This window comes from Lethenteron reissneri, chromosome 50, assembly GCF_015708825.2.
Source record: "Lethenteron reissneri isolate LAM-NWPU_2019-01 chromosome 50, ASM1570882v1, whole genome shotgun sequence".
Taxonomy (NCBI): domain Eukaryota; kingdom Metazoa; phylum Chordata; class Hyperoartia; order Petromyzontiformes; family Petromyzontidae; genus Lethenteron; species Lethenteron reissneri.
In genome coordinates, this window is record NC_083828.1 from 9,156,506 (window position 1) to 9,180,452 (window position 23,947).

Here is a 23,947-nt window from a genome sequence, read left to right on the forward strand (position 1 = left end):
CGTATTATTTGTTCCACACGTGGACAATGACCGTATACATTTGCACCAGGATTCGTACGTACTATACAACTATAACGTTGGAGACACACGTTCACATACACGATGATACGTAACAATATAGAGGCCTTCACGTAGTGTGACAAATGCGGATGCTATTTATGTTAAACATAAATTGTATTTAGCACACACATGTACACACACACACAAAGACAAATATCTCCCGTATAGCCTGAACAGACTGTTGGGGCAAGTGCTGGTAGCGAGCACCTATGAAGGTCAGCACGACACACGAGGGGGTGGGTGGCCAGCACCACGCCCGGCCGCCTTTGTCTCCCAAGTGGCGATGTTTACGCACCGCACCAGGTACTCATTTGAGGCTGAGTCGACCTAGGGGAGGCCCAGGACCGGTTAAAAATAATCGTCACTGGTGCCGTGGGCTGGAATCGAACCCGGGTTGCCAGGTTCGTAGCGCTGCGCGCTAACCGCTTCCCCAAACAACAACAACAACCGCCATTCGCCACTAAGTGGCGGTGACGTCACCACGACGCTTGTGCCAGGCTAGGTGCACGTTGAGGCCACGTGAAGTGCCGAACGCCCGCCGGCAGGAGGTCACGGGGCCGACCCAGCAGGTGCCACGGGTCGACCGACTGAGATGAGTGGCCGATGCACCACCTGTGCCCCCCTACTGTGCCAACTTGCTGTGCTTTATCCACCCGGCGCTCCGCTCGTTGTTGTGAGCGTCGCTCATCCGCCCTTCGCTGTTGTTGGGAGGTCCACTGCCTCCAACTGCCCAGTAGCGTCCTTCACGACTCCCCCCCCCTAACACTCTCTCACCCACGTGCCTATCCCCCCCCTCACCACTCCCCGTACCTGAATGGGCGCGTGACGCATTCATACCGAAGCGCTCCCTCGAGCTCATCAAACCGGACGCCACAAAGACCCTCAAGGTCCCGTGGCACCATTCACAAGAGCGGACATCCACGGCGTCACGCCGGCGCTCGTCACCGGCCGCCAGCGAAGTTGCACCGCGTGCCACGACCACGTGGTCGTCATCGTCGTTGTTGTTGTTGACGTTACGATGGCATCTATGTGCACCTAGGAAAGCAGCAGAGAGAGAGAGAGAGGAACACGTGGATGACAGATCACGCAACAGCAATGGATGACGAGGGTTGATTTATGATGATGACGATGATGACGACACCGCGAAGGGGTTGCACGCTTCTTCCAAGACGTCGGGGCCAGCGTGGAAGAGTAGGCCGAGCACTCCCTCCGCTCTCGAGAGTTCCCTCTGGCGGAGGCCTCTACCGACAACAGTGGGGCGAACGGGCAATCGCGGGGCTGCGCTTGTGACCTCGCCCGTGTTATTACGCAACACACACTGTGCACGGTGTCAACCATGCCGTTCACTTACCGTGACTTGCACGGACACGTTAACGCGGGAGCGTTATTGGCAATGTATCTACACGTCGCTTAACACACGGATGCTTAATTTAAGAGCGTATAATGTAGGGGGCGGGTGTAGGGGGGGGGGAGCCACTGCGCTCTAAGCCAGGCAAAACCGAATTCGGGTCCCAATCACTTCTGGATGAAATGCCACCCCAAGCCGCGTCGGTCGTGGGGGGGGGGGGGTAATTTGACCATACTTCACCTTTGTGGTCAGTGCGGGTTGGTAATGGGGAGAAGAGGGGGGGGGGGCTATACGTCACACGCCACGGGATGCGAATCACCCAGTTCACCGATGACGTGCGTAGTGAGTGCTTAACGCGAGACTCGCAGCGGCGATTTGGAACTCTTTCTCTCGGCTGATTCCTGCCCGGAGCGAAACCCAAATCAACATCCGTTATTTCGGTAAAGTCACGTCGGCATAAAATAAAATGAATAAAATCACGACGCGTTTCGGGCGCAACACAAGCGTCCGTCCCCGGGCAAACATTTGGGATGAATGTCGGCGTTCGGATGTTGTTCGTTTCTAGCAACTTTTGTTCCACCCCGCGGTGTGCCACGTGAAGGGGGTGGGGGGTGAGAGCCAAGGGGGTCGGACCACCGGATTAGGAGACGGAACGGGGAGAGAGACGAGGAGCAGGTTTTGGGTGACCGGGGGCCTTCCACACTTCTCGTGGCCTCAGAGTGCACCGGGCCTGGCACAAGCGACGTGGTTGACTTTACCACCAATTAGTGGAAAATGGGGGTTGTTGTTGTTTTTGTTGAGTCTGTGTGTCTATGTGTGTCGCCTGTATAGGTGCTCGCTAACAGCACTTGCCCCAACAGTCTGGATAGGCTATGCGGGGGACGTTTGCCGTTGTTACAGCACTTGTTCTGACAGTCTATTCAGGCTAAACGAGGGATCGATGTCTTGGTGTGTCTACGTGTGTCTGTTTAAGTGTGTGTCTGTCTTCGTGTGTGTCTATGTGTGTGTCTTTGTGTGTGTGTTTGTCTATGTGTGCCTGTCTAAGTGTGTGTCTTTGTGTGTGTCTATGTGTGTGTGTCTACGTGTGCCTGTCTAAGTGTGTGTCTGTCTTCGTGTGTGTCTATGTGTGTGTCTTTGTGTGTGTGTTTGTCTATGTGTGCCTGTCTAAGTGTGTGTCTATGTGTTTGTCTTTGTGTGTGTGTGTTTGTCTATGTGTGTGTGTTTGTCTATTGAGTGTGTGTTTGTCTACGTGTGTGTGTGTCTATGTGAGTGTGTGTTTATGTGTGTGTGTGTCTATGTGTGAGTGTGTCTATGTGAGTGTTTGTCTATGTGAGTGTGTGTCTATGTGTGTGTGTGTCTATGTGAGTATGTGTCTATGTGAGTGTGTGTCTATCTGAGTGTGTGTCTATGTGTGTGTCTATGTGTGTGTGTCTGTGTGTGTGTCTATGTGTGTGTGTCTATGTGTCTATGTGTGTGTGTGTCTATGTGTGTGTGTGTCTATGTGAGTGTGTGTCTATGTGAGTGTGTGTCTATGTGTGTGTGTCTATGTGTGTGTGTCTGTGTGTGTGTCTATGTGTGAGTGTGTCTGTGTGTGTGTGTCTATGTGTGTGTGTGTCTGAGTGTGTGTGTCTGAGTGTGTGTCTATGTGTGTGTGTGTCTATGTGTGTGTGTCTGTGTGTGTGTCTATGTGTGTGTGTCTATGTGTCTATGTGTGTGTGTCAGTGTGTGTGTGTCTATGTGTGTGTGTCTGTGTGTGTGTGTCTATGTGTCTGTGTGTGTCTGAGTGTGTCTGTGTGTGTGTCTATGTGTGTGTGTGTCTATGTGTGTGTGTGTCTGAGTGTGTGTGTGTCTGTGTGTGTGTGTCTATGTGTGTGTGTGTCTGAGTGTGTGGGGAGCGGTAGTGTAGCTCCCAGCGCCATGCGCTACGAACCCCACTCGCGACCAACGCAGCACTTGCCCCAACAGTCTGTTCATGCTCCACGGGGGATCTTTCCCTTTGTTTATGTGTGTGTCTCTATGTGTGTCTGTGTGTGTCTGTGTGTGTGTGTCTATGTGTGTCTATGTGTGTCTCTATGCGTGTCTGTGTGTCTATGTACGTGTGTCTATGTACGTGTGTCTGTGTGTGTCTGTGTGTCTATGTACGTGTGTCTATGTGTGTCTGTGTGTGTCTACGTGTGTCTGTGTGTGTCTATGTGTGTCTGTGTGTGTCTATGTACGTGTGTCTATGTACGTGTGTCTGTGTGTGTCTATGTACGTGTGTCTGTGTATGTGTGTCTATGTGTGTCTGTGTGTGTCTGTGTGTGTCTGTGTGTCTATGTACGTGTGTCTATGTGTATCTGTGTGTGTCTATGTGTGTCTATGTGTGTCTATGTACGTGTGTCTGTGTGTGTCTATGTACGTGTGTCTGTGTATGTGTGTCTATGTGTGTCTGTGTGTGTTTGTGTGTGTCTGTGTGTCTATGTACGTGTGTCTATGTGTATCTGTGTGTGTCTATGTGTGTCTGTGTGTGTCTATGTGTGTCTATGTACGTGTGTCTGTGTATGTGTGTCTATGTGTGTCTGTGTGTGTCTATGTGTGTCTGTGTGTGTCTATGTACGTGTGTCTGTGTCTATGTGTGTATGTGTGTGTCTATGTGTGTCTATGTACGTGTGTCTATGTGTGTCTGTGTGTGTCTATGTGTGTCTGTGTGTGTCTATGTACGTGTGTCTGTGTGTCTATGTGTGTATGTGTGTGTCTATGTGTGGTTGTGTGTCTATGTGTGTCTATGTGTGTGTCTATGTGTGTCTATGTCTGTGTGTCTATGTGTGTCTGTGTGTCTATGTGTGTCTGTCTATGCGTGTCTGTGTGTGTCTATGTCTCTGTATCACAGAGGCATAAATCAGAGTAAGGGGGGGGGGGAGTGTTGGGGGGGGGGAGCGCCACGCGCGCCACGCCGAGGACGCAACACGGATCGAATGTTGAGCCGCAGACTACGAGGCGTCAGTGGTGACCCGCGCCCCTCCCTCCCTCCCCCACCTCTCCCTCCCTCCTGTGCCCCCCCCTCTCTCTGCCCTCTCCACTTCTCTCGCTCTCTCTCCGATTCGGCCTCTCCCTTCTGCGTGCGTCCTCGCCGCTCCTCTCCGCCTCGCCTCCTGTCCCCGCCGTCTCCCCGGCTCCAGCCTCCCTCTCACTCTGAGCGCGTCTCTCTCCGTGCCCTGTCTCACTCTCCCCGTAGCCCTCCTGCGTCCCTCTCTCTCTCTCCCCCCTCTCTCCTCTCCTCTCTCTATTTCTCACGATCTCTCTCTCTCGTTCGCCCGTCTGCTGCCCGCCTCTCCCGCTTCGCTGCGTCCATTCCGAGTCGACAGCTTACGTGACCCTGACCTGATGTGACCCCGCCTGACCTGATGTGACCCCGCCCTGATCTGACCCTGATCTAACCCTACCTCACCTGATGTGACCCTTCCTGACCTGATGTGACCCTGCTTGATCTAACCCTACCTGACCTGACCTGACCTGCTCTGATCTGACCCTACCTCACCTGATGTGACCCCGCCTGACCTGATGTGACCCCGCCTGATGTGACCCTGCCTGATCTAACCCTACCTGACCTGATCTGCTCTGATCTGACCCTACCTCACCTGATGTGACCCCGCCTGACCTGATGCGACCCTACCTGACCTGCCCTGACCTGATGTGACCCTACCTGACCTGACCTGCTCTGATCTGACCCTACCTCACCTGATGCGACCCTACCTGACCTGCCCTGACCTGATGTGACCCTACCTGACCTCACCCGATCAGAACAAACCCGATTTTACCCCGACTTAATCTGTGCCCAGAGATCGCCTGAGCCGTGCATGCACTCGGCCTCGGCACTCACAATGTGGGATTGGTGCGTCAATCCCTGGTCCAGCAACCGACCACGAACCATGGCATTTCGATGGGGGGGGGGGGGGGGGGGGGGGGCGTGGCGCGGTGGTTTCCTCGCCGCGATACGAGCCTCTGCGACCCGGGTTCGATACCGACACGGGGATGGATTTGAGCAGCACCCAGAGGGCCGGACTATGGGGAAGAGAAGCCCTAAAACCAGACGCTGGTGGCAGTGGTGGTGGTGAGATGGTGATGATGGTGATAATGATGATGATTATGGTGGTGATGGTGAGATGGTGATGATGATTATGGTGGTGGTGGTGGTGATGGTGAGATGGTGATGATTGTGGTAATGATTTATGGTGGTGGTGGTGAGATGGTGATGATTATGGTGGTGGTGGTGAGATGGTGGTGATGGTGATGATGGTGGTGGTGGTGAGATGGTGGTGATGATGGTAATGATTATGGTGGTGATGGTGAGATGGTGATGATGGTGATGATTTATGGTGTTGATGGTGAGATGGTGATGATGGTAATGATTATGGTGGTGATGGTGATGATGATGGTAATGATTATGGAGGTGGTGATGATGATGGCAGTCATGATGATGGTGATGATGATGATAATGATTATGGTGGTGATAATGGTGATGATGATGGTAAAGATTATGATGGTGAGGATAATGGTAGATGGTAATGATGGTGATGATTAGGGTGATAATGATGACGATGGTTATGATGATGATAATGATGATGATGGTGGTGATGTTGATGAACTTGTAGGCCGGGCGCCGCTGGTGCAGGATCTAAGCAGGAGGAAGGAAGCGATGGCGAGTGGCGGTGGTGGTGGTGGCGGTGGTGGTGGTGGCGGTGGTGGTGGTGGCGGTGGTGGTGGTGGTGGCGGCGGTGGTGGCGGTGGTGGTGGTGGCAGTGGTGGCGGTGGTGGTGGTGGCGGTGGTGGCGGTGGTGGCGGCGGTGGTGGCAGTGGTGGCGGTGGTGGTGGTGGCGGTGGTGGTGGTGGTGGCGGTGGTGGTGGCAGTGGTGGCGGTGGTGGTGGCGGCGGTGGTGGTGGCGGTGGCGGTGGTGGTGGTGGCGGTGGTGGCGGTGGTGGTGGTGGTGGCGGCGGTGGCGGCGGTGGCGGCGGTGGTGGCGGCGGTGGTGGTGGTGGTGGTGGCGGCGGTGGTGGTGGTGGTGGCGGTGGCGGCGGTGGCGGCGGTGGTGGTGGGGGTGGTGGCGGTGGTGGCGGTGGTGGCAGTGCTGGTGGTGGTGGCGGCGGTGGTGGTGGTGGTGGCGGTGGTGGTAGTGGTGGTGGCGGTGGTGGCGGCGGTGGCGGCGGTGGAAGCATCTCAGGCATTGGCCATGGCGAGCGCTTGATCTCAGCGTGTATAAGTTGAAGGCGCAGCCCTGCAAGTGCTCGCTGGGGGCCCCTCTCCACAGCACACGGCATGGCCAAGAGAGGTGGTGCAATTCACTTGCACCACCTCACTCGCGCTACGAAGAAGGGGCCTTGCCAGAAACGTCGTTTACTGTATATTTGCCATTCTATATTTTGCACAATAGAGTGATTTTTTCTGTGTGTGTGTGTGTTAGATCGCGTAAGTATATAAGTGCGTCGTCACACCCGCCACCACCCGACACAGCAAATGACACCTGGCCAATTCGTGACCAATTCGGGTGGGAAAGCACCTGATGATGGACGCTTGTGTTGCGCCCGAAACGTCGTGATTTATTTTATTATTTTCTACCTACGTGTATGGATTCCTGCAGTCACGAAAGCTTCAAATCAAAGTCCGTGACCAGTTCAGCACAGCGGTGTGCTGGAGAGTAAACCCACGACATTTACCAATTCGAGTACGACGTTTCGCCGGTCACCCCTCTCCTATGGATACTAATCGCTCGCGTAAGCCGACGTGTCGGATCATTCTCCAGCTGTTTTTCCCTTTGGAAGGCCACCGTGTTGTTATTGACGAATGAGTTTGTTGTTGTTTGTTGTTGTTGTTTGCCCACCACTATTGACAACCTAGCAGCAGCAGCAGCTGTAATAATTATGTGTTTGAATTTCGATTTAAAGCTTTCGTGACTGCAGGGATTCATCTTCTTGGTTCTTTCGATAGAGTCACGTAGAAGGGAAGTAATACAATAATGAAAATTAAACATAATAACAATTCTCACGACGTTTCGGCCACAACGCAAGCAGCCGTCCTCAGGTGAAGACCAGGTTCAGACGCTGTCTCCCCGACAGACCTGGTCTTCACCTGAGGACGGCTACTTGCGTTGTGGCCGAAACGTCGTGAGAATTATTTTATTATGTTTTATTTTTATTATTTGATTGTTTCCCTTCTACGTGACTTTACCGAAAGAACCAAGAAGATGAATCCCTGCAGTTACGAAAGCTTTAAATCGAAGTATCGAACCATTTTACAGTTCTTCCCCTTTGGAAGGCCACCGTGTTGTTATTGGCGAATGAGTTTGTTGTTGTTGTTGTTTTCCCACCACTACTGACAACCCAGCAGCAGCAGCAGCAGCTGTAATAATTATTTTGTTCGCTCGATCATTACCCCCATCCCCGCACTCGCCCCACCCCCCACCCACCCCCCACCCACCCCGCCAAATCCTATACACGAATCCATGAACTTTGGGAAGAGGCCATCATCCGCCGCCATCAATCAACGACTCATCTCCAGCCATCAGCGCATCGCATCCATCACCGCATCACATCCTCGTCATCCATCAGCCGTCGGCGATGGACGATAGCAACCTCGCCGCGCCGCCTGATTCCTCGCGGCAGTTGTGTCTGGGAGAGGCTGACGGCCGTGTGGGGAGGTGTGTGTGTGTGTAGGTGTGTGTGTGTGTGCGTGTGTGTAGGTGTGTGTGTATGTGTGCGTGTGTGTAAATATGTGTGCGTGATTGTGTGTGTAGGTGTGTGTGTGTATGTGTAGGTGTGTGTGTGCGTGTGTAGGTATGTGTAGGTGTGTGTAGGTGTGTGTGTGTGTACGTGTGTGTAGGTGTGTGTGTGTAGGTGTGTGTGTGCGTGTGTGTAGGTGTGTGTAGGTGTGTGTGCGTGATTGTGTGTGTAGGTGTGTGTGTAGGTGTGTGTGTATTTGTGTGTTTAAGTGTGTGTGTAGGGGTGCGTGCGTGATTGTGTGTGTGTAGGTGTGTGTGTAGGTGTGTGTCTTTCATAGGTGCTCGCTAACAGCACTTGCTCCTACAGTCTGTTAAAGCTATATGGGGGATCTTTGTGTAGGTGTGTGTAGGTGTGTGTGTGTGCCGACTCAAACCTCAATTGAGTACCTGGTGAAGTGTGTAAACATCGCCACTGGGGAGACAAAGGCGGCCGGACGTGGTTCTGGCCACCCACCCCCTCATCTACCGTGCCAGCCTTCATAGGTGCTCGCTAACAGCACTTGCCCTAACAGTCTGTTAAGGTTACACGGGGGATCTTTCTCTTTGTCGGCGCGCGCGTCTGTGGGTGTGTTGGTGTGTGGGTCTGTGTGTGTGTTGGTGTGTGGGTCTGTGTGTGTGTAGGTGTTTGTGCATGTGTGTGTAAGTGTGTGCGTTTGTGTGTGTGTGTAGGCGTGTGGGTCTATGTGTGTAAGTGTGTGCGTGCGTGTGTGTAGGTGTGCGTGTGTGTGTGTAGGTGTGCGTTTGTGTGTGTGTGCGTCTGTGTGTGTGTGTTGTGTGTAGGTGTGTGTGTGTTATGTGTAGGTGTGTGTGTTGTGTGTAGGTGTGTGTGTTGTGTTATGTGTGTGTGTTGTGTTATGTGTAGGTGTGTGGGTCTGTGTGTGTAAGTGTGTGCGTGTGTGTGTGTAGGTGTGCGTGTGTGTGTGCGTTTGTGTGTGTGTGTGTTGTGTGTAGGTGTGTGTGTTGTGCTATGTGTGTGTGTTGTGTTATGTGTAGGTGTGTGTGTTGTGTGTAGGTGTCTCAAGAATCTCGCGAGCAGGAATAACGCATCTATAAAGTTGGGGTCAACCAAGGTCATACTTACACACATGTCTAGCGCTAGTTCGTGTTGGTGTTATAACTAGAGCTGGTGTTATAACTAGAGCTGGTGTTATAACTAGTGCTGGTGTTGGGGCGAGGGCTGATGTCAAAATCCCTTTGTAGAGCCTTTAACAGACTGCTTGGGAGAGTTCTGTGAGTGAACACCTATTAAGGTTAGCACCACACCCGGCCGCCTTTGTCTTCCTAGTACTGATGTTTTACACACCACACCGGGTACTCGTTTTTAGGTTGAGTCGACCTAGGGGAGGCACAGGACCGATTCAGATATATTCCCTTGCTGTTGGCAGTGAGCGAGAATCGAACTCGGATTGACGGATTCGGAGCGCGCGCACACACACACACAAATACAGACAAAGATCCCCTGTATAGCCTAAACAGACTGTTAGGGCAAGTGCTGTTCGCGAGCACCTATGAAGGCCGGCACGGCACACAAGGGGGTGGGTGGCCAGCACCACGCCCGGCCGCCTTTGTCTCCCCAGTGGCGATGTTTTTACACACCGCACTGGCTACTCATTTGAGGCTGAGTCGACCTAGGGGAGGCCCAGAACCGGTTCAGATAATCGTCACCGGTGTTGACACACAGACACACACACAGACACATTTACACGCACACACACACACACACAGACACCTTCACACGCACGCACACAGTCACACACACAGACACACACACAGACACCTTTACACGCACACACACACACAGAAACACACACACAGAGACACCTTCAGACACACACACAGAAACACACACACACACAGACACACACACAGATACCTTTACACGCACACACACAGACACACACACACAGAAACACACACACAGACACCTTTACACACACACACAGAAACACACACACACACAGACACCTTTACACGCACACACCTGAACCGGGACGCAGGCGTGAGGGGAGGGGCTGGTGGTGGAGTGGCACGGGCGAGGGGAGGGGCTGGTGGTGGAGGGAAGATGAAGGGGGGGGGGGGGTGCGCACACACACACAAGCGTTGGGGGCTGGGAGCGGTGCGAGATGAAAGCGACTCGGGGGCAGGTAGAGTGGGCCGACTGGGGGCAGGTAGAGGTTGTTTGTCTTGTGGCGCCGGCTCAGGTAGAGTGGGGCGAGGGGCGGGGGGGAGGGGGCGGTGGGTGGGGGGGCGGGGCTCCTCCCACGTCTGTCTGACAGATTCACACACTGGCCACTGCATTACCTGGATGGTGGGGGGTGAACTGGGGGTGGGTGGGTGGTGTGGGGGTAAAAAGGGGGGGGGGGTGAGGTGAGGTGGGTTGGGGAAGGGGGGTCTGGATGGTGGGAGGGGGGGTAAGACACTCATTTCTCCATTGCTGGCATGTGTGCTTATAACCGGCGTGTGATGGGTAAGGCAGAGGATGTATGCTTGTAACCGGCGTGTGATGGGTAAGACGGAGTTAGTGTTAGGATAATTGTTAGGGTCAGTGTTAGGGTCAGTGTTAGGGTCAGTGTTAGGGCTAGGGTCAGTGTTAGGGTCAGCGTTAGGGCTAGGGTCAGTGTGAGGGTCAGTGTTAGGGCTAGGGTCAGTGCTAGGGTCAGTGTTAGGGTCAGTGTTAGAACTAGGGTCAGTGTTAGGGTCAGTGTTAGGGTCAGTGTTAGGGCTAGAGTCAGTGTTAGGGTCAGTGTTAGGGTCAGTGTTAGAACTAGGGTCAGTGTTAGGGTCAGTGTTAGGGTCAGTGTTAGGGCTAGGGTCAGTGTTAGGGTCAATGTTAGGGCTAGGGTCAGTGTTAGGGTCAGTGTTAGGGTCAGTGTTAGGGTCAGAGTTAGGGTCATTGTTAGGGTCAGTGTTAGGATCATTGCTAGGGTCAGTGTTAGGATCATTGCTAGGGGTCAGTGTTAGGGTCATTGCTAGGGGTCAGTGTTAGGGTCATTGCTAGGGGTCAGTGTTAGGGTCATTGATAGGGGTCAGTGTTAGGGTCATTGATAGGGGTCAGTGTTAGGATCATTGCTAGGGGTCAATGTTAGGATCATTGTTAGGGCCAGTGCTAGGGTCATTGTTAGGGTCATTGTTAGGGTCATTGTTAGGGTCAGCGTTAGGGTCAGCGTTAGGGTCAGTGTTAGGGCTAGGGTCAGTGTTAGGGTCATTGCTAGGGCTAGGGTCAGTGTTAGAGTCAGCGTTAGGGCCATTGTTAGGGTCAGTGCTAGGGCCAATGTTAGGGCCAGTTTTAGGGTCATTGTTAGGGTCATTGCTAGGGGTCGGTGTTAGGGGCTCGTGTGAGGATCACAGATGGGTGTGGCGTGCCACGAGGAGGGTGTTGATGGGTCGTGCGCCAGGTGAGCAACCCGACAGGTGAACGCGCAGACATCCTGCGGTGCGTCACGCGCGCACAATACAACCGTGCACAGCACCACGCAGAGCCGTGACCGCGATTAACCGCGGTGAATGGCGTTACTCAGACCCACACTGTGTACACACACAGGCAGAGATGCCCCGTAGAGGTCAAACAGCATATTCTTAGGTTTTTTCGGTAAAGTCACGTAGGTAAAAAAATTTAAATTCATAAAAGTAAAATAAAATAAAAATAAAAATCACGACGTTTCGGAGGCAACACAAGCTTCCGTCTTCAGGTGGAACCGTCACAGCCACGACAGCTGTATCAAGTAAATGAGAGATTACAGGAGATACCACTCCGTATATATTATTTTATTTTACTTTTATTAATTTTAATTTTTTACCTACATGACTTTACCGAAAAAACCTAACAATATGAATCATTGCAGTCACGAAAGCTTCAAATCGACGATCGATGTGTCGGAAAACAACATTCTCGCCCGCCTTGTCTCCCCAATGCTGATGCTTACACACCGAGGACTGATTTGAGGCTGAGTCTACCTATGGGAGGACCCAGGACTGGTTAGAGATGTTGGCCAATGATAGATGGCCGTGAGCTGGAATCGAACTCTGGAGGTAGGGTTCGTAGCACAGGGCGCTAACCACATTCACACTCTCACTCACTCACACGCACACTCACACACTAACACACACACTCACACACACGCTCACACTCACTCACACACATGCTAACACACACGCTCACTCACACACACACTCACTCACACACGCTCACTCACACACTCACACACACGCTCACACACACACGCTCACACACACACGCTGACGCTAACACACACACACACACGCGCTCACACACACTCACTCACACACACACTCATACACAAAGACAAAGACAAAGATCCCCCGTATAGCCTGAACAGACTGTAGGGGCAAGTACTGTTAGCGAGCACCTATACACACACACTCGCTCACACACACTCACACTCACACACACGCTCACACACACACTCACTCACACACACACACTCGCTCACACACACACTCACTCACACACACACTCGCTCACACACACACTCACTCACACTCATACACACACACACTCGCTCACACACTCACACACACGCTCACGCTAACATACTCACACACACGCTAACACAGACACGCTCACACATACACACGCACACACACACGCTAACACACACACACACACGCTCACACACACACACACACGCTCACACACACACTCTAACACACACACGCTCACACACACACGCTCACACACACATACGCACACACGCACGCTCACTCACACACACGCTCACACGTTCACACACACGCACGCTCACTCACACACACATTTACATACACGCTCATACACAACAACAACAACCGCCATTCGCCACTAAGTGGCGGTGACGTCACCACGACGCTTGTGCCAGGCCATGTGCACCTTGAGGCCACGTGAAGTGTCGAACGCCCGCTGGCAGGAGGTCACGGGGCAGACCCAGGTGCCACGGGTCGACTGACCGAGATGACCGAGATGACTGGCTGATGCACCACCTGTGCCCCTACTGTGCCAACTTGCTGTGCTTTAACCACCCGGCGCTCCGCTCGTTGTTGTGAGCGTTGCTCCTCCGCCCTCCGTTGTTGTTGGGGGGCGACTGCCTCCAACTGCCCAGTAGCGTCCTTCACGAGCCTCCTCCACAGAGGCCGATCTTGACACCGCTGGTACCAGTCATCGGCAAGTCCACTCAGCTCCACGTCCTCCTGTACCACATCACTCGATCTCTTCTCTAGCCCGTGCCGCGCCCGTTTAGCCCCCTCGATCCGGCCGAACAAAAGCTGCTTAAGCATGCGGTGGCTGGGAATGCGGGCTACATGACCCAGCCAGCGCAGCCTTGCCTGCCGGAGGAGCTCACCGATGGGACTTTGCCCAGATCTTTCAAGGATTTGTGAGCTCCTCACACAATCCAGCCTGGTTAAACCCAGGATGGATCGTAGGCAGGCCAGCCTAAATGTTTCCAACCGGCGAAGATACTCCATTAGGGGGTCCACGTTTCGCAAGCGTAAAGAAGGGAGGGAATGACTGTGGCCGAGAAGACCTGAAGCTTTGTGCGGAGCGACAGACCAGGTAGCTTCCACACAGCGTTACGCAACCGATGAAAAGATATTGCCGCTCGACCGATTCGGAGTGAGACCTCTGCTGTTAAACTGGAGCTGGTCATAAGCACACTGCCCAGGTATGGGAAACTCTCCACTCTCTCCACAACTGCCCCATCACCAATTGGGAGTTGTGGGGGTGGAGTGTCCGATGGTACAAAATACCCAGGCAGGTGCTTGGTTTTGGTGGGGCTGATGGTAAGGCCCCACCTCTTAGTGGCACGCTCCAGTCTCAGCAGCAGCGCCTCCAACTCCTCTTCTGAATGAGCAGCTATTACCAAATCATCGGCATACATAACGTGGTTGACCAATAGGGAGCCATCCCTTGATCGCACCCGGGCGTCGATCAGCCTCCCATTATATCTGTACCAAACGGAAATTCCCCCGGTACAGCTATTGAAGGCTTCACGAACTACGCGGTCAAAATAGATGTTAAATAATGTGGGAGCCAGAGGACATCCCTGTCGCACCCCAAGGTGTACAGGGAAAGGCTCCGACTCCCGGCCACGTAGTTTTACCCGGGCCCGCTCACCATCATGAAGGTCCTTAATGATCGTGAGCAGAGGGTCAGGGACTCCGAAAGCACGAAGAACAACCCAGAGTCCAGTCCTACTGATGGTAGCATAGGCCTTGACCAGGTCAATAAAGCAGAGATGTAGGTCTTTTTGGAATTCCCTACACCTCTGCTGTAGCAGACGGACAGAAAATATGGCATCTGTGCAGGACCGCCCTTTCCTGAAACCGCATTGGGGCTCCGCAAGCCCCTCCTCAGCGTGCCTAGCAAGGCGATGTTGAATAATCCTTGCCAGGACCTTACCCGGCACACTGAGGAGTGAGATGCCCCTGTAGTTGTTACAGTCTGTGCGGTCCCCCTTCTTAAAGAGGGGGACCACCAGGGCATCCTTCCAGTCCTGCGGAACCCGTCCAGTGGTCCAGACTGTTGTTATGATGTCATATAGGGCAGTCTGTGCACAAACGCCACCCTCCCTCAGCATTTCGCTTGGGAGATCATCTCTGCCCGGTGCCTTCCCTGGTCTCAGACTCCGGATCGCCCTCAGTACTTCCTCAACAGCTGGAACCTCAGCCAGCCACTCACAGGGGGTGACCTCTTCCAATATTTGAGGCACCGCAGCCTCAGCAGGGTTATCCCCACTTTGTGCCATGATGTTTTCCTGGCTGAGAGAATTTCCCTCCCCCAGGACCTCACAGAAATGCTCAGCAAATCTGCAAACCTGTTCCTGGGGGTCGGAGATTGGATCACCGTTTTTTCCTCTAATGATGGTAATAGGTGTGGCGCTGCAGGTTACTTTTTTGATGGAGTTAAATAGTGATTTGTGATCACGGGCCACTGAGGCAGACTCCATCTCCTCAGCAACCCGCGACCACCACCCATCCTTACAACGCCTTACGGCTCTCCGAACTTCCGAGCGAAGGCTGCGGTAAACCTCCTCATTCTCTGACGTGGGATGCTGTAGGCGATGAGAGTGGGCCTGTCGCTTTTTCTCAATTAACCTGAACACCTCCTCTGTCAGCCAGGGTTTCTGGGGAGGTCTGGACCGCTCACACACACACACGCTCACACACACGCTCACACACACACGCTCACACACACGCACGCTCACACACACACACGCTCACACACATACGCTCACACGCTCACACACACGCTCACACACACGCACGCTCACACACACACACGCTCACACACAAAAACACGCTCACACACAGCCCGTTGTTTACTCCCAGAAACACGCGCCTAACACTGCGCGCACAGTAGCAGCGTGCTGTGAAATACATAACACGTGTGTGTGTGTCACTACCCACCTGTGTGTGTGTGTGTCACTACCCAGATGTGTGTCACTACCCAGGTGTGTGTGTGTCACTACCCACGTGTGTGTGTGTGTGTCACTACCTACGTGTGTGTGTGTCACTACCCACCTGTGTGTGTGTGGCCACCCACCCCCTCGTGTACCGTTCCGGCCTTCATAGGTGCTCGCTAACGGCACTTGCCCCTACAGTCTGTTAAGGCTATACGGGGGATCTTTGTCTTTGTCTTTGTGTCACTACCCAGGTGTGTGTGTGTGTCACTACCCACGTGTGTGTGTCACTACCCAGGTGTGTGTGTGTGTCACTATCCACCTGTGTGTGTGTCACTACCCAGGTGTGTGTGTGTGTGTTATAAAGGGTGCCCATGTATAGAACTTGGCTACACCCACCAGGGCGTCTGGCCAGCCGGGAAGGATGGAGCGCTTCCGTCAGCAGCGGCGTGAGATTGACAATGCAGGGCCGCGCCTTTACCTGTTTGTAGCGGTCTCCAATGGTGATGATAGCGGTGGTGGTTACAGCCATGGTGATGATGATGGTGATGATGATGATGGTGGTGATGATGATGATGGTGCTGATGATGATATGATGGGTGGTGGTGATGATGATGATGATGATGGTGGTGATGGTGATGATGGTGGTGATGATGATAACGATGATGGGTGGTGGTGATGATGATGATGATAGTAGTGATGATGGTGATGATGATGGTGATGATGGTGGTGATGATGATAACGATGATGGGTGGCGATGATGATGGTGGTGGTGATGGTGATGATGATGATGATGATAACGATGATGGGTGGTGGTTTTGGCGGTGCTACCGATGTTGGTGACGATAGTGGGGAGTGGTGGTGTTGTAGTGGTGGTGATATTATTGTAGTGGTGACGGTGTAGTGCTGGTGGATAGTGGGGAGTGGTGGTGATTTGGTGTTGTAGTGGAGATGGTATTGTAGTGGTGATGGTATTGTAGTGGCAGTAATGGTGTAGTGGTGGTGATATTATTGCAGTGGTGATGGTGTAGTGCTGGTGGATGGTGTTGTAGTGGTGGTGGTGGTAATGGCATTATAGTGGCGATGGTGATGGTCTTGCAGTGGTGGTGATGGGGTAGTTAGTGGTGATGGTATTGTAGTGGTGGTGATGGTGTAGTAGTGATAATGGGATTGTATCTTGATTTGAAGTTTCGTGACTGCAGGAATCCATACTCTTTGGTTCTTTCGGTAAAGTCACGTAGGTAGAAAATACGATAAATATACCTACGTGACTTTACCGAAAGAACCAAAGAGAATGGGATTGTCGTGTTGGTGATGGTGGTCTTGTAGTGCTGGTGATGGTGTAGTTGTGATGGTCTTATAGTGGTGCTGATGGTGTAGTAGTGATGATGGGATTGTTGTGGTGGTGGTCTTATAGTGGTGGTGATGGTGTAGTAGTGATAATGGGATTGTAGTGATGGTGGTCTTGTAGTGGTGGTGATGGTGTAGTAGTGATAATGGGATTGTAGTGATGGTGGTGGTCTTGTAGTGGTGGTGATGGTGTAGTAGTGATAATGGGATTGTAGTGATGGTGGTCTTGTAGTGGTGGTAAAGGTGTAGTAGTGATGATGGGATTGTAGTGATGGTGATGGCCTTGTAGTGGTGGTGATGGTGTAGTAGTGATAATGGGATTGTAGTGATGGTGGTCTTGTAGTGGTGGTGATGGTGTAGTAGTGATAATGGGATTGTAGTGATGGTGGTGGTCTTGTAGTGGTGGTGATGGTGTAGTAGTGATAATGGGATTGTAGTGATGGTGGTCTTGTAGTGGTGGTAAAGGTGTAGTAGTGATGATGGGATTGTAGTGATGGTGGTGGCCTTGTAGTGGTGGTGATGGTGTAGTAGTGATAATGGGATTGTAGTGATGGTGGCCCTGTAGTGGTGGTGATGGTGTAGTAGTGATGATGGGATTGTTGTGGTGGTGGTGGTCTTGTAGTGGTGGTGATGGTGTAGTAGTGATAATGGGATTGTAGTGATGGTGGTCTTGTAGTGGTGGTGATGGTGTAGTAGTGATGATGGCATTATAGTGGTGGTGGTGGTCTTGTAGTGGTTTGTGGTGATGGTGGTGTAGTGGCGGTGGCGATGGTGATCTCGTCGCAAACGACCGCGCGTGTTCTTCTCGAGGGCCTTTATCAGTCAGGACCCAGGAAGCCTGCCCGTGGCCGTAGGCGCGAACCGTCGGGCACGCGTCCAGCCTACGGAGGCCCTAAGATTCTCCAATGCTCACCCCCCCAAAAATATTCTCACAGCTCCCCCCCCACCACCACCACCACCACAACCACCCCACCCCCTATCCTCCACATCGCCCCCCACATCCCCCCCCCCATCACCAGGAGGAGGAGGGGGGGGGGAATCCCTTGCGAACATAGCTGCCTTATCAGTGTGTATTTGATAAACGTGTTCGCGCTGGCTGACGTTATATAAACACGCGTGCTCTAGTTCAATAGAGAGAAATGCATTCCGATACAACGCGCCGCGTGCATTGGTGGGGGTGGTGTTTTGCAACAGTTACCATGTGAAATGCACACCGATGCATGCACAATCGCACAAAGACAAAGATTCCCATCCCCACCCCCCTAGACATAGCCTTAAGAGTGTTGGGGCAAGTGCTTTCAGCGAGCATCTATGACGGCACACGAGGGGGTGGGTGACCAGCATCGCGCCGGGCAGCCTTTGTCTCCCCGGTGGCCGTGATTGCACACCGCATACACACACATCATACACCATTACACCTCCCCCCCCCCATAATACATATCCACACCCATAACACACACTCACACACACGCAAAATCACACACATAATCACAGTTGTGTATTCATATAAACACGTACACACATGCGAAGACAAAACACACATTTGTCGAATACAGCCCGAAAAACTTGCGGGCAAGTGCTGTCAGCAAGCACCTACGACGGGATGGTGTTGTCAAGTGCCACGCCCGGCCGCCTTTGTCTTTCCAGCGCTGGTTGTTGTTGTTGTTGCACGCTGCATCAGGTGTTCATTAATGTCTGAAGTCAGTCAGCCACGTGGAGCGGCCACTGATGATGGCCGTGACCGGGAATCGAACTCACGCAGAATGGGCTGCCGGGCGTGCGCTCACCGCTGCGCCACCGCTCCCCACACTCACGCACGCGCGCCGCAAGTGCGCACACGTTTCACTTTCACGACGCACGTTTCACTTTCACGACACTCGTCTGTGCAGGTTTCACTTTCACGACACTCGTTCCACTTTCACGACACTCGTTTCACTTTCACGACACACGTTTCACTTTCACGACACGCGTTTCACTTTCACGACACGCGTTTCACTTTCACGACACTCGTCTGTGCACGTTTCACTTTCACGACACTCGTTTCACTTTCACGACGCACGTTTCACTTTCACGACACGCGTTTCACTTTCACGACACGCGTTTCACTTTCACGACACGCGTTTCATTTTCACGACACGCGTTTCACTTTCACGACACTCGTTTCACTTTCACGACACTCGTTTCACTTTCACGACACGCGTTTCACTTCACGACACACGTTTCACTTTCACGACACTCGTTTCACTTTCACAACACTCGTTTCACTTTCACGACACGCGTTTCACTTTCACGACACTCGTTTCACTTTCACGACGCACGTTTCACTTTCACGACGCACGTTTCACTTTCACCACACTCGTTTCACTTTCACGACACTCGTTTCACTTTCACGACACCCGTTTCACTTTCACGACACGCGTTTCACTTTCACGACACACGTTTCACTTTCACGACACTCGTTTCACTTTCACGACACTCGTTTCACTTTCACGACACGCGTTTCACTTTCACGACACTCGTTTCACTTTCACGACGCACGTTTCACTTTCACGACGCACGTTTCACTTTCACGACACTCGTTTCACTTTCACGACGCACGTTTCACTTTCACGACACGCGTTTCACTTTCACGACACGCGTTTCACTTTCACAACACTCGTTTCACTTTCACGACGCACGTTTCATTTTCACGACGCACGTTTCACTTTCACCACACTCGTTTCACTTTCACGACGCACGTTTCACTTTCACGACACGCGTTTCACTTTCACGACACGCGTTTCACTTTCACAACACTCGTTTCACTTTCACGACGCACGTTTCACTTTCACGACGCACGTTTCACTTTCACCACACTCGTTTCACTTTCACGACACTCGTTTCACTTTCACGACACCCGTTTCACTTTCACGACACGCGTTTCACTTTCACGACACACGTTTCACTTTCACGACACTCGTTTCACTTTCACGACACTCGTTTCACTTTCACGACACGCGTTTCACTTTCACGACACTCGTTTCACTTTCACGACGCACGTTTCACTTTCACGACGCACGTTTCACTTTCACGACACTCGTTTCACTTTCACGACGCACGTTTCACTTTCACGACACGCGTTTCACTTTCACGACGCACGTTTCATTTTCACGACGCACGTTTCACTTTCACCACACTCGTTTCACTTTCACGACGCACGTTTCACTTTCACGACACGCGTTTCACTTTCACGACACGCGTTTCACTTTCACAACACTCGTTTCACTTTCACGACGCACGTTTCACTTTCACGACGCACGTTTCACTTTCACCACACTCGTTTCACTTTCACGACACTCGTTTCACTTTCACGACACCCGTTTCACTTTCACGACACGCGTTTCACTTTCACGACACACGTTTCACTTTCACGACACTCGTTTCACTTTCACGACACTCGTTTCACTTTCACGACACGCGTTTCACTTTCACGACACTCGTTTCACTTTCACGACACGCGTTTCACTTTCACGACACTCGTTTCACTTTCACGACACGCGTTTCACTTTCACGACACTCGTTTCACTTTCACGACGCACGTTTCACTTTCACGACACGCGTTTCACTTTCACGACACGCGTTTCACTTTCACGATGCACGTTTCACTTTCACGACACTCGTTTCACTTTCACGACACTCGTTTCACTTTCACGACACTCGTTTCACTTTCACGACACACGTTTCACTTTCACGACACTCGTTTCACTTTCACGACACTCGTTTCACTTTCACGACACACGCTCGTGCACATTTCACTTTCACGACACTCGTTCCACGTTCACGACACACGCTCGTGCACATTTCACTTTCACGACACACGTTTCACTTTCACGACACTCGTTTCACTTTCACGACACGTTTCATTTTCACGACACACGTTTCACTTTCACGACACACGTTCGTGCACGTTTCACTTTCACGACACTCGTTCCACTTTCACGACACAGGTTTCACTTTCACGACACACGCTTGTGCACGTTTCCCTTTCACAGTCGTGCTCGCGGCTCGCGTTCTGTATGGACACACCACAGACCGCGTGCACGCTCTGCGTCTATCACATGGCTCTGCGTATCTGCCTCGATGCATGCATCACAGCACATGTCTAGAGATATGTGGACTGATGCGGTACGGGAGGATGTGGAGCTGAGTGAATTTGCCGCTGACCGGTACCAGCGGTGTCAAGATCATCGGCCTCTATACGGGCGAGGCCTCGTGAAGGACGCTACTGGACAGTTGGAGGCAGTCGCCCTCCAGCAACAACGGAGGGCAGAGGAGACGACGCTCACAACAACGAGCGGAGCGCCGGGCGGATAAAATCTCAGCAAGTTGGCACAGTAGTGGGTACAGCTGGTGGTGCACCACCATCACCGCCACCACCACCATCATCACCATCCACCACCATCATCACCACCCACCATCATCACCACCATCCACCATCACCACCACCGCCATCACCACCACCGCCATCACCGCCATCACCACCATCCACCATCACCACCACCGCTTCGAGCCGTGAAGGACCCCTGCCCAACCAAGTCCCCGCTGCTCTGACGAGAGTCAACGTCCCCAGAATTCGCGTCGAGCCGCCGCTCTCGGTTCCGCGTCTCCCTCCTCCTCTCACTCATCCTCCTCATCCTGGGCGAGGACTCTCCCAGCTGAGCGCTCCCCTCTCTCGGCGTCAGCGGCCCTCCTCCTACTGCTCAGACCGCGTTCCCGTGCCATTGTTGACCGCCCCTCCTGCAACGCTGTCGTCGATCAGTGCGTCACGTTCACCGTTCGTGGCAGGTGGTTACGCGCCGATTTGAAAGAACGAAACGCCTCTCAACTCGTGGGGTGGAACAGTTGCCGTGCAGTTCAACTCGGGCAGGAGTTTTTCACCTGTGGGCATCTTTCTGGGGGTGCGAGACACGGACGGATTTTTTTCTTAGAAGGTAAATCATCGAAAACACAAATTAAGGCCTATGCATTTAGTAACATTGTACTTTTTGTTGTGTGTGTGGGGGGGGGGGGGGGGGGGGGGGGGGGGGTCGAACCCAGGTTATCGGAGGTGCCGGCTCTTTAGCCCAGGAGTGGGGGGGCCTTTATTCTGCCAAGGGCCATTTGGATATTTATATAACATCATTCGCGGCCCATACAAAATCATCAACTTCAAAATTAGCCCGTTATATTTGGTCAAACATTTAATTGACTCACCCCTAACGCGATGGGGCTGGAACTGCTTCTCTTTGGCGAGGCGTGTGATGTTAGCTGGTATTGATGATGTTGCTGCTACTCGCAACTGCTTTTCCAGGTTTGCTCCTAGATTTATTGAATTTCGAGTCCCGCCTGCGGTTGCCTTGGCAGGGTCACACCAAATGATTTCGTGGGCCTCATACGGCCCGCGGGCCGGACGTTCCCCACCCCTGCAAGCTTAGCTGGGGAGGGTGGAGATTGGTGACTTCGGCTGCTGCTGCTGCTGCCTTGGCTGCCTCTAACCCAGCGCTGTGCAGCCAGCAGCCAGGGTTGGTGGACCACACACGGATATTGCGTCGGGGAGAGTTGCATTACTCCGACTAGCCAGGATAAGAAAATAAAAAAAGGCAGGGCAGCAAGTGAACTTATCTCCATCTGTTTCCATCTGTACGGGGTAGATTATTGCTGTATATATATACACACACAAACGCCTGTAAATGGACGTGTGTGTAAAGGTATACTGTAGTGTAGTGTGTATTGTGTATACATGCACGGGCATATACGTGGATGAAGACTCAGCTTCAACAACAACAAAACAAGTATAACCCGTAAAACAAAGTTTTTCACTATAAATCCTTTATATGCGTGGCGGCTAGAGTCCTCTCGTCCTCTGGCTTGAGATGGCTGCCACCTATAGGTCAGATGATTGCATTGCACCATTAAGCAATTGGTAATTAAATATAATATTTTTGTCCTAAAAAGTGTAAAATTTTGGAAAAGAATTTCACGAACATTAATTGTCACGCACAACGAGTCTGTGTGGAAAATGTCAGCTCGATTGGATCAGGGGAAGTGGGTTAAAAAACGACCGAAAGATTTGCACGGTCCTAAGCAAGCAAGCGAACTTAATATAAAGGATTTAAAACCGGAGTAATGGGTGCGATGTGTAAGCATCAGCATTGGGGAAGACAAAGGCGGTCGGGCGTTGCTGCTGGTCACCAGCACTCCCTGGTACGCGCCGTGCCACCGACCGTACAGAGAGAGAGAGTCTCGCGAACAGCAAACACACACACACTCGCCTCTTCACCGAGGTGGCCCTTTGTGCGTCGTAAGTGTGCAAGCTCCATCAGCAGCAGCAGCGTGTGTGTGTGTTCATTATGTCACTGTAATTACATTAATTGCATTAACGCAGAGGCTCAGAAACACCTGTCCACTCCAGCGGGGAGTCGCCCCCACCCCACCCCACACGGGAGGCATCCTCATCGGGCCAATTATTGTCCTGGCGGGCGCTCATTAGCGGACGCGTAACGCGCCTGAGGTCTCGGCTCATTGGAGAGGGAGGGAGGGGGGTGGTCTAATTTGCTTGTAACATTAAGTTCTTAGCGCTCCCCCCCCCCGCTCGCTCCAGCACTTCCCCCCAACACTGACACCGCCCACTATACAGGTGCAGCCCCTGCAACGGCGTCACTTGCGTGAGCAAACGACGCACTGGCTCGCTCGCTCGCTCGCGTGCCTGCCTGTCTGCCGACCCAACCACTCATCCACTCACTCACGCACTCACTCACGCATCCACTCACCCGCTCACTCACTCGCTCACCCACCCACTCGCCCACCCACCCGCTCACTCACCCACCCACTCACCCACCCACTCACCCACACACTCACCCACCCACTCACCCACCCACTCACCCCTCCCACCCACTCACCCCACCCACCCACTCACTCACCCACTCACCCCACCCACTCACCCCACCCACCCAATCACCCCACCCACCCACTCACTCACCCCACTCACCCACCCTCCCACTCACCCACCCTCCCACTCACCCACC